Genomic DNA, 18,424 nt, shown 5'->3' on the forward strand with positions numbered 1-18,424 from the left:
TAAAACAAATGTCCTTCCTTTTCATTGTTTTATTTTAGATACTAGAGGCCCAGTGCATGATTGAATCATGCACGTGTAGGGTCCCCTACACGCTTTCGCTTTTCGCGGTGGAGCTGGGTGCCTGTCCGCTGGTGCACCAGGCCTTTCAGAAGCCTCCGGCTCAGCGGAGGCTTCTGAAAGGCCTGGTGCTGGAGCAGACAGGCACCCAGCTCCCCCACTTTTGATGGTCTACGGCCGCTGAGGGGGGCTACCCTGCCGTTGAGAGGCGCAGCTGGGTGTCCGAGGCAGGCCCCCTCAGCGGCCGCGGATCTGGCCGTTGAGAGGCACAGGGGGCGGGAGTCCCACCCCCTGCACCTCTCAACAGCAGGGTAGCCCCCCTCAGTGGCAGCGGATCCGTGCCTCTCAATGGCCGGATAGGCCACCCCGAGTCCTGCCGCCCAATCGTGGGCGTAGCGGAGTGATGGTAATTTACATGTTACTCTATTATTAGATAGGATGAGTTGAAGAACTCAAACCCAAAGAGTCTATTTACTCACTTAATATTAAGCAACATTTAATGCACTGTCTCTCTCTCTCTGTCTCTCTCTTTCTCTCTCTGTCTCTCTCTCTCTCTCTCTCTCTCTCTCTCTCTCTCTCTCTCTCTCTCTCACCAAATAACAATTGGCAGCATTAGTATTAAATTAATGATCTTTATGTGTGGTGATATTGTATTCAAATTCTAGAAAAATGCACAATAATTTTTATGCAAAAACTATTGCATTTAGCACAATAAGCCAAATGAGAACTTTAAAATATTTTGATTCATGAAGAGTTATGTTGATAAACAATATAGTTCAGAACAATAAGAGAAGGGCAAAGAGCCACACATTTAATCCACAAATTTATACACTGGCAATATGCCACCTATGCTCATGAAGTTAGTGACTTAAAGTAATTCTTGTAAAAGGAACATATTTAAACATAAATTTAATGGTGCCTTAGAGAATTCAGAATATTGACAAACTAACTTGAGATACTTTTAGTTATTACATAAATAGTTTTATATATTCAAAACACTTTTCTTTAATGTGGTTATTATGAATTTAAACAAAAAGCTTTCATGTTCTGAACTGAAATAAAGTTTATAGAGGAGAAAATGTAGTGTGACACTATAGTAGTTTAAAGGAAGTAATATGATCACAGGCATTTACCTTTAAAGCATATAACATAAATCCACAATTATTCTAAGGATTTTAGTAAACAACATAGTTTCTCATGTTATAATAATAAAGCTATAATTAAATTGAACTGAACACTTCCAAGAGCCAAATGCTCTTATGCAATTTCTCTTGTCAGTGCCAAGATGTGTATTAAAAGACCAAAATGTGCCTACCATATTATTATGTTTTATTTTTTTGTCATTTTTATCTTACATTGTGGATTTTTTTCTTTTCCTTTAAAATTTTTCATTTCTTGCCCCTCTCACTGTCTCTCTGAAAATCATTGAGGTAACTACCAAAGAATGTGTGCATAAAGTAGCTACAAAAGAGTTTGTTTGGTCAGATACTTAACCATGCAATCAAATTGATGCCAGAAGGCCACAGTCTAGAAAAACTTGCAACTTCACAATGAGTCTATGATTCCCTGTAAAATATAATGAGCCCACACAGTTTCAGTGCAATCCTCAGCCCATAAATGTGTTGCAAAATTATTTTTAAAAAGTTAATTCCCTTTTTAGTTTTTTATCTTTTTTTTTTACAAATAAATAGAATCAGTTTAATAAGTGTTAATTTTCAGCATCAATCTAGAGGCATCAGAATGATCATCTTCTGAATGATAATCTTATTATAGAAATATATGTATTTTTAATTCTCATTACTATATTACTTATCTGTAAATTCAAAAACTGCTCTTTTTTTGGTCAGTGTTGCAACTTCCCTAAATAAATTATTAGAGGCTATGTAATCATTATCATAATGATCATGAAAATGAATAATGACTTTAAAATCCACAAACTGATAATTCAGTGGATTTGTGTGTGTTATTTTTTTATCTTGACAAAATGAAGCTGAATGTTATGATTCACAAGTACCACTAATTTTGACTCCTGAATATTAGTAGGATGCTGTGGGTAATCTTTCACAGGACAGTAAGAAACTGGTTGCTCATTTCTAAACCACACACCCAAGTGAAATGTTAATGTCTTTTACAAACATTACTAATTCTAAATCATGTAAACACATGAATTTAGGTCACAGATGTTTTTTGTAAAATAAATTAGAAAACTATTGTTAACCCTTGTCTTTATTCTTTGCCTTAACCATATTAATCTTTTTTAATACCAAGTCCTTTAATAGCTATTTTATATATATATATATATATATATATATATATATATATCTTCAAATCTATATGTATAGAAGGCTAAGTGACTGACTGTCCATCTATCCAAACGTCCAGCTGACCGATCAGCTGGTACATATGATGTGCACTGGCAATCTTACCTAATAATAGACAAACATGTAAACTGACCATACCTCTGCTACGCCACCAGCCAATCAGGAGTGATATGCAAATTAACCCAACAAAGATGGCAGTTAACTTGCATACTCAGCTCCAGAGTGATGGGGGCAGGACGCTTGCATTATCGCCATGGCGATGACACCAGCGTTCTTCCCCACACCCGGTCTCTCAGGGCCTCTGGCAGTGTGGGAAGGAGGGGCCTGAGTGGAAAGAGGCGACTCCTGGAGCAGAAAGAGGTGGCTCCTGGAGTGGAAAGAGGCGGCTCCAGGGCCTGAGCAGAAAGGGGCTGGGCCAGAGTGGAAAGGCAGTTTCGGCAGCCAGGGAAAGGAAAGCCCATTCTAGCATGAATCTTCGTGCATCAGGATTCTAGTTTAAAAATAAACATTGACTCGCACATGCACGATACATATAAAGCTCTCACTGGTGTCAATCGCACATGTGTGTTTCGATCTGTCATTGTCGATCGTGAATTTGGTTGTTTTTGTTGACATTCTGAAGCTGAAGAAAGTGACATCATGAACAGAATATGTCTGAACACCAACTACTAATATTGGCAAAACATACCTCTGAAGCTGAAAGAAGCTGGTGTTATATCATGTTTTTAGATAATATTTTTGTTGTTTTTATATCATGTCTTTGTTGTTATATCATGTTGTTATTGTTTATTTATTAATCAATTCATATATTATTTTCATATACATTTTACTAATTTTTTTCATCTTTGACACTTCTACTATAGAGACAGGATGAATAGCGATATTAAAATATTTCTTCTAATTAATTTCCTTTCAATGTGCACGAATCCGTGCACTGGGCCACTAGTATATCTATAATTATATATAGCAGAAAAACTATATATAAAAATAGATTTATATATGCAAATAAGTGATAGAGTAATGAGAACTAAGAATACATATATTCCTATTTCAATAATCTGACTATCATTCACAAGAATATGTGAATATATATACACTGAGTGGCCAGATTATTATGATCTCTGAACACATAATAATCTGGCCACTCAGTGTATTTGTATTTCAAATGGGTACCAAAAGTATTCTAGACTTTTGCTGGAGATCAACCACCTATTTGCCCTGAGCTTTCTATCAGCCAGTGCAAAGGGGAAAATTGATCAGGTGCACGATTTATAGTATCTTTGGTATCAAATAAATGAGGTGCTCAAGAGAAGTACACTGAGTGGCCAGATTATTATGCGTTCAGAGATCATAATAATATGACCACTCAGTGTAGATATACATATACATATACACATACATATACATATGTATCTTTCTTGGAAAATTTTAACCACAATGTTCAAGAAAAACACATCTTTACTTGGATGGTTACTGTAAATAACAAATAATTCCATTGTTAACTTTTGCATTTCTGAGAAGCACTTTTTTTCTCTTGAATTTTCCATACTAATAAAATAGATCTACCTCTTTCTTATATGTACTCATCAGTCCTGAAATGGGCAAGTAAGTTACAACTAAATGTTAAATAGCTCAATTATGTTAATATTTGAGATTGTGAATATGAAAAAGTTATATGTTATTGGTGAGTGACCAAAGGTTTTCAAAATTTGTTCATTTGTTCTAGTTGAGTAAAGTAATAACTCCAACAGTAGGATATTCTTAAAGGATTATCATAGGTCTTTCTGCATAGTGTGTGTATTTGTGTGTGTGCGCGTGTGTGTATGTGTTTCTACAGAAGTTAATGTACCCCTATTTTATGGCATGTTACATTTTGTACATTTTCTCTCCTTTACATTTTTTTCAATTGGTCTGAATAAAAAGATAAAATGAATTTGGTATAATTTTTTGAACCATCTGAAAGAGTGCTTAACAATTTATTTATACCCATGAAGATGACATACAGTGAATTCATTATTATTATTGAAATACAAACACACAAAGCAAATCAAGGCATAATATACACATTATAATAAAAAACACTGTTATCAAAATGAAGCAAAACAGAAAAATGGGTTGAGTAAAAAAGAGCTATTGAGATATTAACTGCTAATTTAAAAAGTCAGGAAAACATATATCTACTAGAGGCCCATTGCAGGTAGTTCCTGCAAGAATAGGGCTTCCTGCGGTGGTCTCCGCCGCCCCACCTGCTTCCCTCCCTTCTCCGCCATCTCTCCTGCTTCCCTCACTTCTCTGCCGCCCCACCTGCTTCCCTCCCTTCTCCACTGCCCCACTTGCTTGCTTCTCTGCAGCTTCGCTCCCTTCTGCAACACTTGGCTTCCTTCTACACTGTCTTCAGTCTTCGCTCTGCCATTGGATAAGCAAATTAACCATCATCTTGGTTGGGTTAATTTGCATACTCGCTCCTGATTGGCTGGTGGGCGTGGCTTGTGGGCATAGCGAAGGTACAGTCAATTTGCATGTTTCTCTTTTATTAGATAGGATATTTTGGGAGAAAAGTATACCAATTAAGGGCATCATTAATCAAAGAATACAAGATAAAAGCAAAAATCCATTTATGGCTTGAAAGGGAATAAACATTTTTTCAAATGTGTGTTGCATTTTTAAAAAGTTGAAATTAGTTAATTTAAAACTTAGAGTATGCAAATTTTTCCAGTGAAGGACCAGATAGTAAATATGTTAAGTTTTGAGGGCTATGTGTTCGTTTTTGGCCACTACTCAAGCCTACTAGTGAATCATGAAAGCAGAAATAAACAATAGCAAATGAATGAGTATGAACTTCTTTTATTTTTTTAACCAAAATTTGTTACAAACAGGATTTGGCTAGTAGGGCCATAGTTTGTCAACCCTTGAAACTGCCTAGAGCTTTATGAACAATAAACTTGTATACAACAATGTTGATAATTACATCTTCTTCATTCATGATACTAACACAACTTGCTGAACAGACAAGTCACTCTAACTTCCTCTCTGCTATCACATAGGAATACACACATATAAACAAAGGTGATAAAAAGTGCACAGTTGTTATGGCCATACTAGAAATTTGTGCATGGGGGTGTGTGTGTGTGTGTGTCCCTCAGCCCAGTCTGCACCCTCTCCAATCTGGTACTCCTTGAGGGATGTCTGACTGCCCGTTTAGGCCCAATCAAGATTGGGTATAAAAGGGCAGCCGGACATACCTCTCACAATCCAGGACTGCTGATTCCCAATCGCTCGCCTGCCTGCCTACCTGATGGCCCCTAACCGCTCCTGCCTGCCAGCCTGATCACTCCCTAACCACTCCCTTGCCAGCCTGATCACTCCCTAACCACTCCCCTGCCAGCCCGATTGCCCCTAACTGCCCACCCCTGCTGTCCCGGTCACCCCTAACTGCCCTCCCATGCCAGCCTGGTTTCCTCCAAATGCCCTCCCCTGCAGGCCTGATCACCCCCAACTGCCCTCTCTTGCAGGCCTGGCCCCTCCCAACTGCCCTTCCCTGCTGGCCTGATTGCCCACAAAGGCCCTCCCCTGCTGGCCATCTTGTGGTGACCTTCTTGTGTCCACATGGAGGCGGCCATATTTGACCACATGGGGGTGGCCATCTTGTGTGTTGGAGTGATGGTCAATTTGCATATTACCTATTTATTATATAGGATATTCTAAAACCAGGTTGCTCATGTTTTTAACCCTCAGTCCCAGACATTACCCATGATTTGGTAACTTATGACAAGGTTTGCTTTGTTCCAACCTGTAACCTAATGTTAGTAAGGAAAAATAAAACAAAAACAAAAAAAATATTTGAAAAAGGATAAAAATAATTTTTAAAATTAAAAGATCATCATTGCTGATCACCTCAAATGACAAAAGAGTATAACAATTCAAACTAATATTTTAAAGATATATTTTTATTTTATAGTATACAATGGACCTAAATCCGTGTTTGAAATATAATAGATGATAGTAACATTTTAATACTGGGCAAATTAACATGTATTAACAATGTTTTATTTCTTAATACATTTACCAGGAAGAATATAAATGTCTTCTAAATTAGTCATATGGTACTTAGTAATGGGATAATATAGCAATGGCACATAGAGAGTTAACACTAAAAATGCTATTGAGGTAAATTTATATGCCATTAAATTATTTCTAAAACAAAAACAAAAGCTGGAGCAGAAATTTTGAAGATACTATGAGTATATAAAATATTATAATTAATAAGTATACAGTTTAAGGTAATAATATCAAAAGACATGAATGGAAATTCACATACTTTAAAATGATGGTATAAACATATTAAATATATGGCTGTAAACCACATAGAATATAACTAAATTTATGGATAGTTTTAGAAATAACATTAGCAAAATTAGCATAATATTAAAAAGCAGTATAGAGGCAGAAGAGAAAATGTCAAATCTATCTTCTATGATATATCAAGTTACTGAACATGTGATAGAAAATAAAACAGTATATGACTTCTCTTGTCTGTATTTGCCAAATCTTTATGATGAAATTTTATGTGACAAGCATTACTTCTAAGGGTCATATAAGATAAATCCATTCTAAGGAAACATGCACACACACACACACACACACACACACATACACACACACACGTGCCCGCGTGCACGTTTGCTTCTTTCCATCATAGAGTTGAGATTGATTCGTGTATTTTTAAACTCTTTCATTTCTGTTAATCATTAATGATATTGTTATAGATGTACTGTGTTCTCACCTTGTAATTTCTTCTTCAGTTGGATACACAGCTTGTATCTGCATAATATGAGTTTAGGTCAATGTTCCTTTAGTATCAAAGAAAAAATTCAGATATTAATAGCAGATTAATATGTCATAGTTGGATGTTATGAAATGAAAAAATTATAATCTTTTGTTACTTGATAATGCATTTTAAATTTTCTACTATTGAATTTACAACTTTTAACCTAAATTATCTCTATGTTTGGACATTTCAAGTTTAATTTACCTAAACTGATTATACGTGGTGTGGACGTGTGTTCTATGAATGGCATGAAGGACATTCCCAAGCAACACAAGCCATTTCTATGTAGGTATAAGTTCTAAAAGTTTAAAATCATTATTTCAAGAGTGGAGAAGACAAATAAAATTTCAAGGAACCTTCAAGGAATTTGCAGTTAGGAGAATCAAAGCTAACAGATGCCTATAACATTTATTTTTAAAAATTAGGATATTTTTTCTGTTCTTACAAAAAAAAAATGATTGCCCTAGCCCATTTGACTCAGACTGAAGGGTTCCAGGTTCGATTCCAGTCAAGGGCACGTACCTCGGTTGCAGGTTCCCTGGCCCTGGTCAGGGTGCGTGCAGGAGGCAACCAATCAATGTGTGTCTCTCACATCATTGTTTCTCTCTGTGTCTCCCTCTCCCTTCCACTCTCTCTAAAAATTAATGCAAAAATATCATTGGGTGAGGATTAGCAACAAAAAAAATGTAGAACAAAGAAATTAAATTCAAATTAGGAAAATTTTAGACAAATATAAGTCTGGTAGGGCTCCATGCCATGCATGATAAAATATTCTGAGTCAAAGAGATTATGTATTATAGAAGTACAGACATTTTCATACCCAGAAGCATTTAAAACCAAATAACACTAGATATATGGTTTACTTGAAATTTAAGAGTCTACTTGCCCCAATCAAGATGATGACATGCATAACAATAAATTCACAGTAGTACCAGCATAATTCAATATAATATACTGTTAAAAGTGTATATGACAAAGATTCATTTTGTATTTGTAAAGAACAGAAAGCTTGGCTCAATAAAAACTGACTAGTATTTTTTAATGTCTCTTTCTTGTTGTTGTTACAGATAAAAAGTTTTGTCTGTATTTTCAAATTTTAGAAAACTGCACTATGGAAGATTTCACTCTTTAAAAATATAGATATTTAAGGATAAGCAATAATTCATATAACCTTTTGCTTTTAAATTTTGATAATATGCCATCCATGTATATAAACTAAAATTATTTAAATCACTTTTAAAGTGTTTCTCAGGCTCTTTCCTTTTAAAATAAATTTATGGTTTTCTTCCTTTATAAGTGTAAAAGAATTCCTAAAACTGCAATCTGATGATGTTTTCTTAAGTTCTAAGTGATTTAATGAAGATCTGAAATATTTTCAAAGTAAACAGTTTGATAAATGAAAAGGCAAGAGCACATATATCATAATATATAAACTTGGCATATTGAATGCAAAATTGACAAATATGTGGTTATGCAGTAAAAATATTTTTTATTTGAGTTGAAATAATAAAAGTTAATGTGTAATGGAATACAGAAAAGTGCTTACTAACCCTAACCCTAACCCTAACCCTATGGGACTTGAGCAAGCTATACGTTTTTAAAGTTTCATATACATAAATATAAAAAGTAAAACCAATAAAAATAGAAAAAAAAGGAAAATAATGTAATATTGGCGGTGTTAGGATATTTGGTAAAAAACATAAAATATTATCATTTTACCATTCATGAATTCATTTAATTGAACCTATTTCCAGCTACTATTTCTTTCCACACATGACTAACATTTTATTTTATTTTTTTAAATAAATTTTATTGATTTTTTTACAGAGAGGAAGGGAGAGGGATAGAGAGTTAGAAACATCGATGAGAGAGAAACATCGATCAGCAGCCTCCTGCACACCTCCTACTGGGGATGTGTTCGCAACCAAGGTACGTGACCTTGACCGGAATCGAACCTGGGACCTTTTAGTCTGCAGGCCAACGCTCTATCCACTGAGCCAAACCGGTTTCGGTATGACTAACATTTTAAACCAGATTGTTTGTTTGACCTCCTGCATGTTATTATTAATCTGCTAATTTGAACAATCTTAACCTTGCAAGTTATGAGAATTCTAGGCATCCAAAGGTGTCCTTGTGTTTGTATTTTTGCATTGTATTTTAAATCAATTTATATATTTATAATTAATACATTATTGCTTCCTGTATGTGTGCTGACTTTATGTCTTTCTCCATCTTTGATATATTTCTTACACAAATTGACATACCAGATGCCTGGAAAAAAAAGTGAAGGTTGAAAAATATCTTCATATAAATTTACCAAAAAAAAAAAAAAAAAAAACCCGGAAAATTATTTTCTAGACACATTGCAAAGATTTCCTCAAGTTCTATTTCTTTAGAGACTTTTAGTAGCAAATTCTTTGAAACTATAGATACATAACATATTAATCTATACTAATAAAAGAGAAACATGCAAATTGACAATCACTCTGCTACACCCACCAGCCAATCAGGAGCAAGTATGCAAATTAACCCAACAAAGATGGCAGTGGCCACAGAGCTGGATTGAGCAGAAGGCTTGGGTTGCCCCTGGTGATGGAGGAAGCCAAGCTTCCTACCCGCCCTAGCCAGCCCTGGCTTCCACTCAAGGCTACAAAGTTTCAATTATAGAAGATAAAGAAATCCCAGATACCTGCTTCCAGCTGGCCCTGGCCTCCACTCAAGGAGGCGCTGAAAAAAAAAAAAAGAAAGAAAAAAAGGAGAGACTGGGAGCTTGGGTCACCGGGGGTTGTGGCCAGCCTGCAAACAGCCATCAGCCCCTCACCCAGGCTGGCCAGGCACTCCGGCGGGACCCCTCACCCTGAAGGGGCTGTGACCAGCCTGCAAACAGCTATCAGCCCCTCACCCAGGCTGGCCACACCCTCATGGGGTGAGGATCCCCACTAGGGGGCTTCACCAGCCTGCAAACAGCCATCAGCCCCTCACCCAGGCTGGTCAGACACCCCAGCAGAGATCTCCACCCTGAAAGGGGTGTGGTCAGCCTGAAATCAGCCCTCATCCCCTCACCCAAGCTGGCCACACCCCCATGGCCTGATCCCTGTAAACGGGCAGTCGAACATCCCTTGAGGGGTCCCAGATTAGAGAGGGTGCAGGCTGGGCTGAGGGACACACACCCTCATGCACGAATTTCATGCACCGGGCCTCTAGTTCATAAATAATTATAAGTAAAATTAAACCTAAGATTGTACATGCATATGATAATTCTTTCTCTTTATTATTATTATTAAAGCAATTAATATTTTTGGGTTCCGCTGACCATTTTGTGAAACTTTAGAATATTTTATTTAATTTTTTTCTATGAAACTACAGATATTGTGTCATGAGGAAATTGATCATAAAAATCTGGATTTTAAAAATAATTTTTTTTATTTTGTTTTACAGTGTCCCTGAGTTCAACCCTCACCTTCATTTGTAGATTCTAATACTTCTGATGATAATGTGAGCAGCTCCCATAGATGATGGAGACTTTTAGAAAAAGACTTTAAAGATTCCTACCTCATGGGAAAAAACAAATAAACAAACACACAAACAACACAAAAACCCTCAACACACAGGATTAGTTGTTCTGGTTCTGAGAAGAAAGACATTGGCATTTTAATAAGGATTTCATTAAATCTGTATATTGCTTTAGATAGTAAGGATGTTTTCACAATATTAATCCTTCCACTCTATTAACAAAGTATATCCTTCATTTATGTGTATCTTATTCAATTACTTTCTTCAATGTCTAAGAATTTTCAGGGAACTGGTCTTTCATCTCTTTGAAAATTTAGTTAAACTTGGTTAAATTTATTCCTATGTAATTTATGCTTTGTATGCAATTTTATGTGTTTAATGTGTGTTGGGTAAAGCAATTTACTAGAGACTTTACTTTGATCTGTTTCAACTATATCCCTATTCAATGTCACTGGTGGCTTCTACTACTTAAGTTCCTATAGTGAGCAGCTTCCACAGACAATGGAAACTTCTAGACCATGACTTTTAACACCTCTCCCCCGGCACACACAAAAAGTAGATTGTGATACTAATGTGATGAAAATATGTTTTCACTGCATGAATACTAATGACAATTCTTATAGGACAAAAATAAGATTACAAAATTTTCAAAATGAGATGTACTTTCTATGCCCAGATGATTAGAATGTATACAATGTTTAAAATAAGATACATTTATCAAATAAATTAAGTATAATTAATAGTTAACCAGACAGAACACAGACCTCTTTGTCTTTATCTAAATTGATGGCATATTTTGTAATAGACCAATGTAATCTGTGACCCAGACACCGACCCTTCTATGGAATCTTTGAGACAATAACATAGGAGCATTGACCGTAAAGTAGCATTATTGGTCTCATGATATTAACAAAAACCTTATTGTATCCACAAAAGTTCAACTTCAGGTTTTATTAAAAACTGGGTTCATTATATATTGTAGAATAAATATAAAAATGTATATTTTCATAAAATAATCATGTGCACATTTTAGTTGTTAAAATATTATTAAAATATTTTTAACATTCCAGTTTTACATTTAAACAATTCTATAACATGATTACTTTAATTATATGCATTTAAACATACCTCAATAGGACTTTTGAAATGTTATAAATTTGTTTAAACTCTGTACAAGGGGTTATAGGAAGGTTAGAAAAAAGAGGATTTGAATTCATAAGCTAAAAGTTTTTCAAGTTTAGAAAATTTGATGAAATAACTACATGCTATTTGAGAGAAAATGTTCCCACTTCTGATAGATAGGTATCTGAAAATATTAAAAAATTAATAAAAAAATTTTAAAATATTTATATTGTAATGTTTCTTTATTGTTAAATTCAGTTTAAACTACATTAATATTGCTAACAAATTCTCAAAAGTTTATTACCCCCAAACAAGTGGCTAAATAGTTAAACCCTGTGAAAATGTATAGAGCAGAATTTGTGCAAAATAGTGACTAATATAATGATATAGCTTAATGATATTCAAGATAATTTTGTGTTAAATTTTTATTTGTCATACTTAAAAGAAGAAAGTATTTACTGCATTATGCTTTAGTAGTTCCTTAAATAAAATTCAGAAATAAGGCTTAACTAATTCAATGGCAGGTCTTTCTGATGAATGTTCCCTGAGGATACCACAATGATTTAATTTGTTGTGGTATTAGTTATTTAACCTCTTTCACTGATTGTCTGCTACTTTGGCTGCCATTAATGGAATTCATAGAAAGGCAAAAGAAGATGGCCAAGAGCAAAGGAAAAAGAAAACAGGAATTTCAAATAGAAGGAATAAGAGATTACATCATGTTTGAATATAGGACATTATTGAGATAGCATAAACCCAGATTAGCTTTCCTTGCTTAAAGTATTAGGTGAGGATAAGGATTAACACAACATCTGAATAAAGTTGGTTTCTTTACAATATTGTTTGGTAGTTTGAACATAATTTTGAAACCTTCCTATAATAAAATCTAACTTCAGTTATTGTAAATATGTTAAATAATATATTCTTTATGAATAAAGTGTTTTTTTCTCCTTTTTATATGATTGCTTCCTTGATACAATAACAAGCGTCTTTCTTGTTGCCAGTTAGAATGCAAGCAATGCATTTTCTATGTATTATTTAATCTTATTCAGCACATAAAGCTGAAGATGTGAAATTTCCTTCTTAATTAATAAAACTAAAATAAAAATTTGCCAAACTGATTTATAAAGTTTAAAAATGTCTAAAAATTTCAGGGAATTTATAGTTGCAATGTATGCATTCCTTTTCATAGAAAAGCTAAAGTCTAAATCTGTAATCTCTTGATCTTTACAACTATTTTAGCTTCTGCCAATCTTGCTTAGGAATGCACACTGACCTGATTTTAACAGTTGATTTTCTTTATTTTTAATGCTAGGATGGATCAAACAACCAAACCTGCCCTAGTTACACTTGGCATAGGAGGAAGTTGGTAGATATCAGTTTAAAATCACTGAATATTGGCCATCATGAGTTCCTTTGTGGGTGTTCTCTATTTTATCACATGCATTTTTTTTAAAAAAAAGAGGATGGAGAACATAAAGACGGAAGGAAACGCAATGAGATGTTATTTTCAAATGTTGTAAGATAAATTATTGCCAATGTAGAATTCTATGCACAGGTTAAGTTATTATTAAAAATGAGGATGAAATAAAGACACGAAGATTAAAAGCTACTCATATAAATTGCTACTGATGAACAACTTTTGATAAAATATTAGTGAAAGATGAACTTCAAATTTAAAATAAAAGTTAAAACAAAAAGTTAAGAGTGAAACGCACTAAAGGGGAGATGAAACAAGGTAGCAGAAAGCATGTGTTTAATCCATTTGACCGCAAACAGTGCATTAAACATTATACATAGAGTCCAGTCACTAAACATAACAGTTGCTTTTTCTTTAGCGCTAATTAAAGTAGCAGTTATCATTTATCTTAAACCGAAACTTAGAAACCCCAGTATGAAAAAGTTGGTGCTATAGCTCTTCTGAAACTGTGACAAAGCCTGATATTTTAGTTTGCCTATTCCCAGTATAACATCCCATGGTCAGTTTCTCTTACGATTTCTTTTTTTTTCTCTCTTTTTTTTCAATTTTTTTTATTAAAGTATTATATGTGTACATATCTTACCATTGCCCCCCCGTCTCCTATATATGTCCTCACCCCCCAGAGTTTTGCCTCCATTGGTTATGTTTATATGCATGCATATAAGTCCTTTGGTTGATCTCTTATCTTCCCCACCTCTCCCTAACCTTCCCGCTGTAATTTGACAGACTGTTTGATGCTTTACTGCCTCTGTATCTATCTTTTTGTTCAAGTTTATAATGTTCTTTATTATCCATAAATGAGTGAGATCATGTGGTATTTTTCTTTCATTGACTGGCTTATTTCACTCAGCATAATGTTCTCTACCATCATTTTGGCAACTTGTACCAAGTTTCTGAGTGATAGTTTTACTACTGTTATCATTAAAGCAAACACAGGTTATATAGAGTAGGGCCCTCTAAGGCATGTTGCTATGGATTAAATTTTAATGTTGGAATCCTAGTGCCCAATGCGATGGTATTAGAGGATGCCTTTGGGAGGTAATTAGGTCATGAGGGGGGAACCGTCATGAATGCTGGCATTACTGCCCTTGGAAAAGAAGCAGGAAAGAGTCCCCTTGCCCCTCTGCCTTATGAGGATACAGGAAGTATGCCTCATCCAGCTGTGGTGGCCTCCTGAACTCAGACTTCCAACGTCCAGAACTGTGAGAAGTATATTCCTGTTTCTAATAAGTTATAGTTTGTGGTATTTTGTCATAGCAGCCCAAACGGTGAAGGCACACCTGGTAACACAATTGGGATTTCACATGTGACACTATTGCTCTTCAAAACAAAAACAAAAATAAAAAAAACAACCTGGTTCTTCCCTGGAAAGAGTAATTGACTTGATGAACAATCATTCACCTGTACTGATGTATTTAGCCTTTTTATGTGTGGTTTTTTTTTTTATAATAAACATTTGTATTATAAAATATCTTGAAAAAAATAGCCTCTCCCTTAATAAATGGAATCCAGGTTTGAGAACTGTCTCACTTCTAGAAACTGGACCATTAATTGCCACTTTTTCTTCTGTCATTGGACTGATTTCCATCTGTTTTTGTCCTCTGGATTCAGGGAATGGTTGTCTTCTCAAGAAGGCGCTCTGGCTTCCCCTGTCACTTTCAGTTGGTGATTAGTCATTCTTAGGCTTTCGTTCCCTTTCTCTTAACAGCTTAAACAATTGAACCAGGACAGCATGTGGGGAACTGTAATTGCACAAGCTGCCAGTACAGGGCCCACATTGCCACCTAGATAATTGGTTATTCAGCTACAAGATTAGGTACCAACTATCATAGGCCAGGCTCCTCAGGAAACATGCCATGGAAAAGATATTGCATGCAAGAGGTTTATTGGAGAAAAATTGTCAGAACCTGTACCTGTGAGGGTTATCCTGCATTGAAGCAAAAGGACAAGGGGAATTCACCTGTAAGCTGTCAGCACCTGACACTTAAAGCCGCTGGTAAAATAAGGTAGCATCTGGGCAGTCCACCACTGTGCTCCCTTTGCACATGAAGGTATTTTATTGTTTTTAAAGGATATCAGTAACTTCCCTTACTCTTGGCATCTCTAAACCAAAAATCCCAAGTCTTTATGAACTATGGTAAATAGAGTTTCAGGGTAGAAAACATTATATATCTCTGTTTACTCACCCCAGAATTTTTAACACACTATGCTCCTCAAATCTATTTTTGTTCTGTAAAAGAATTCTCAAATATTATAATTCTCTTCACTCAAAGGTTCTCCATGACCTTCCTGTTTATAAAATTCTTTACCATCTTCCACATTTTCTTACAAATATTACTGTCTACTCAGTCTTTCCTCATTGATTTATGATCATCTATTTTGTTTGATTTTCCCTAATATGTATTTCTTTTTATTTTAGACTAGAGGCCCGGTGCACGAAATTTGTGCACGGCGGGGAGGGGGGCAGGGGAGGGTGTTGTCCCTCAGCCCAGCCTGCACTCTCTCCAATCTGGGACCCCTCAAGGGACCTTCATTTTTTCCTTCAAGAATGTGGTGGAAAAACCCTAGATCACCTTCTTGGATTCTTATAACCCAAATTACCAAGAACACTGCAAGTGGTGGCCTACAGGGAGCTTAGCCAATGAGTTGTCAGAAAAGGTATTTACTCTCAAACTGGTTTGGCTCAGTGGATAGACCGTGGGCCTGCAGATTGAAGGGTCCCAGGTTTGATTCCTGTTAAGGGCATGTACCTTGGTTGGAGGCATATCCCCAGTGGGGATTGTGCAGGAGGCAGCTAATGGATGTTTCTCCCTCATTGATATTTCCGACTGTCTATCCCTCTCCCCTCTTCTCTGTACAAAAAAATCAATAAATTTTTTTTTTTAAAAGGTGTATCCTCTGCAGCTCATGCAGCCCCTGGGTTGTGTCCACTGGCTTAGGGGCGTGTCCCTGCCACCCAGTGGTGGCCGCCGGGGTCTCCGCACACCCCAGAGGCCAGCAGCCATCCCCGTGTGGAGGTCGCTAGGCTGGGGGTGTGGACACAAATCGCCACTTGGTGCTGGAGCTTGGAAAGCCTCTGGGGTGGGGCGGGAACATCCCCGTCTCCAAATGCCCCAAGGCCAGCAGCCAGCCTGAACATGGGCCTCAGGCTCGGGGCATGCAGGGACCCTGGGCAGCATGCAGCGGTGGCCGCCAGGGTCTTGGCACACCCCAGAGGCCAGCAGCCAGCCCCAGGTCCTGGGCAACAGGCTGGGGGCGTGGCCCCAAACTGCCGCTTCATGCGGGAGCCTTTGCAAGCCGCTGGGGGCAGGGCGGGAACATCCCCGCTTCCCTATAGGGACATGGGGATGTTCCCACCCCGCTGGGTGCTTGGCGCCTACACCCATAGGCTTTGAGTGGCCAGGGGGCATTCTGGGACCCCTGCTGCTCAGGACCTAAGCACGGGCCTACAGGCTAGGAGCGGCCTGGGTCCGGAGGATGTTTCCTGGACCCAGGCCGCTCAGCGCCCACATATGCAAATTAACCGCCATCTTGTTCGCTTTGATTGGCTATGGGAGTAGTGAAGGTGCGGTCAATTTGTGTGTTTCTCTTTTATAAGGCAGGATTTATTGTATTGATTTTTTACAGAGAGGAAGGGAGAGGAAGAGTTAGAAACATCGATGAGAGAGAAACATCAATCAGCTGCCTTCTGCACAACCTCTACCAGGGATGTGCCCGCAATCGAGGTACATGCCCTTGACTGGAATTGAACCCGGGACCCTTGATTCCACAGGCTGATGCTCTATCCACTGACCCAAACAGGTTAGGGCCCTCATATGTATTTCTCATAACTTTTATTGTTGTATTCTCAGTTTAAATTATCATTATGTCTATACTTGATATAAAAATACTGTATAGTTGTATAAAATACATGTTTATTGCGAAGAATTTAAGAAATATACAAAACTGCAAAATATAAAAGATAAATTAAATCTATCTACTCAGAATTAACAATTATCAACTCAGAATTAACACTATAAACATTAAATAAATAAATATTTAGGATAAATATTTCAAAAAGGTAGAATAAGTTTTTAAAAAATTACTAAGGAAAATTTGCATACAATGAAGTACAAAATCTTAAGTATACAGAAAAATGAACTTTTATAGGTATACTCCCATACAACCATACCCTAGATCAAGTTATAAAGCAAAATATACTTTCTTTGAAGTGCAATTTAAGACAAATATTACTTAAATATAATGGAAGATAATAGATGAAGTGATATTAAAATTTTAATAAATATTTTAAAAAAGCATTTTAAACATTTTAAATATATTTTTTAAAGCTCACTCTTAGGTTGAGAATAGCGATAACATAGACATGAACATAATGATAATCATATTTTACAAATAATTTTCCACTGTCAGGTAGATTAAAATACAAACATAATATAAAAGATGAAGAAATTAATACTCTCATATTTCTTCCTAATTTGCCTAATTCTCTTCTCACATTCAACAGTTTAGCTATATTATTAATATTTTTATTATACCATAAAATTTGTCATTTACATCCTTTACCACTATCACAATACCCACAATTATCCATTAATACTTTGCTACCTTAATGGCATTCTCTTATAACCTATCATTTTAGCTAAACCTAATATCAATCTTGTTTTATTTTATGCTTGTCTTTTAATATTAGCTTGCTTGACATTCCTAAAGATTTATATTATACTTTGTATCATCTATTTTTTTAAGGATTTCATATTGTTGCTCTGTGGTTTCTGGAACTCAAGTGGCTTTCAAAAACTTTAATGCCAGTGTTGTTTCCCACCTTTTAAATCATTTGTATAAGTTTTTTCCTGGATGACTAAAAAATATTTTCTTCTTTCTTAAATCCCAATAATTTAGCTAATAATGCCATGTTGTTGAACATTCCATATCAAATATATTTTATAATACTTACAGTTAATTTGATATAGGCCTCTCAGATTTTTTCTGACGGCCTTTCATCTCATATCTTTATTTACTATTTTTATTATTATATACATCCACATATATAATAATTACATTCATTACAAACTTCATTTGTGGATCATATTCTTATATTTTAAC

This window comes from Cnephaeus nilssonii (genome assembly GCF_951640355.1).
Source record: "Cnephaeus nilssonii genome assembly, chromosome: 8".
NCBI classification, from domain to species: Eukaryota; Metazoa; Chordata; class Mammalia; order Chiroptera; family Vespertilionidae; genus Cnephaeus; species Cnephaeus nilssonii.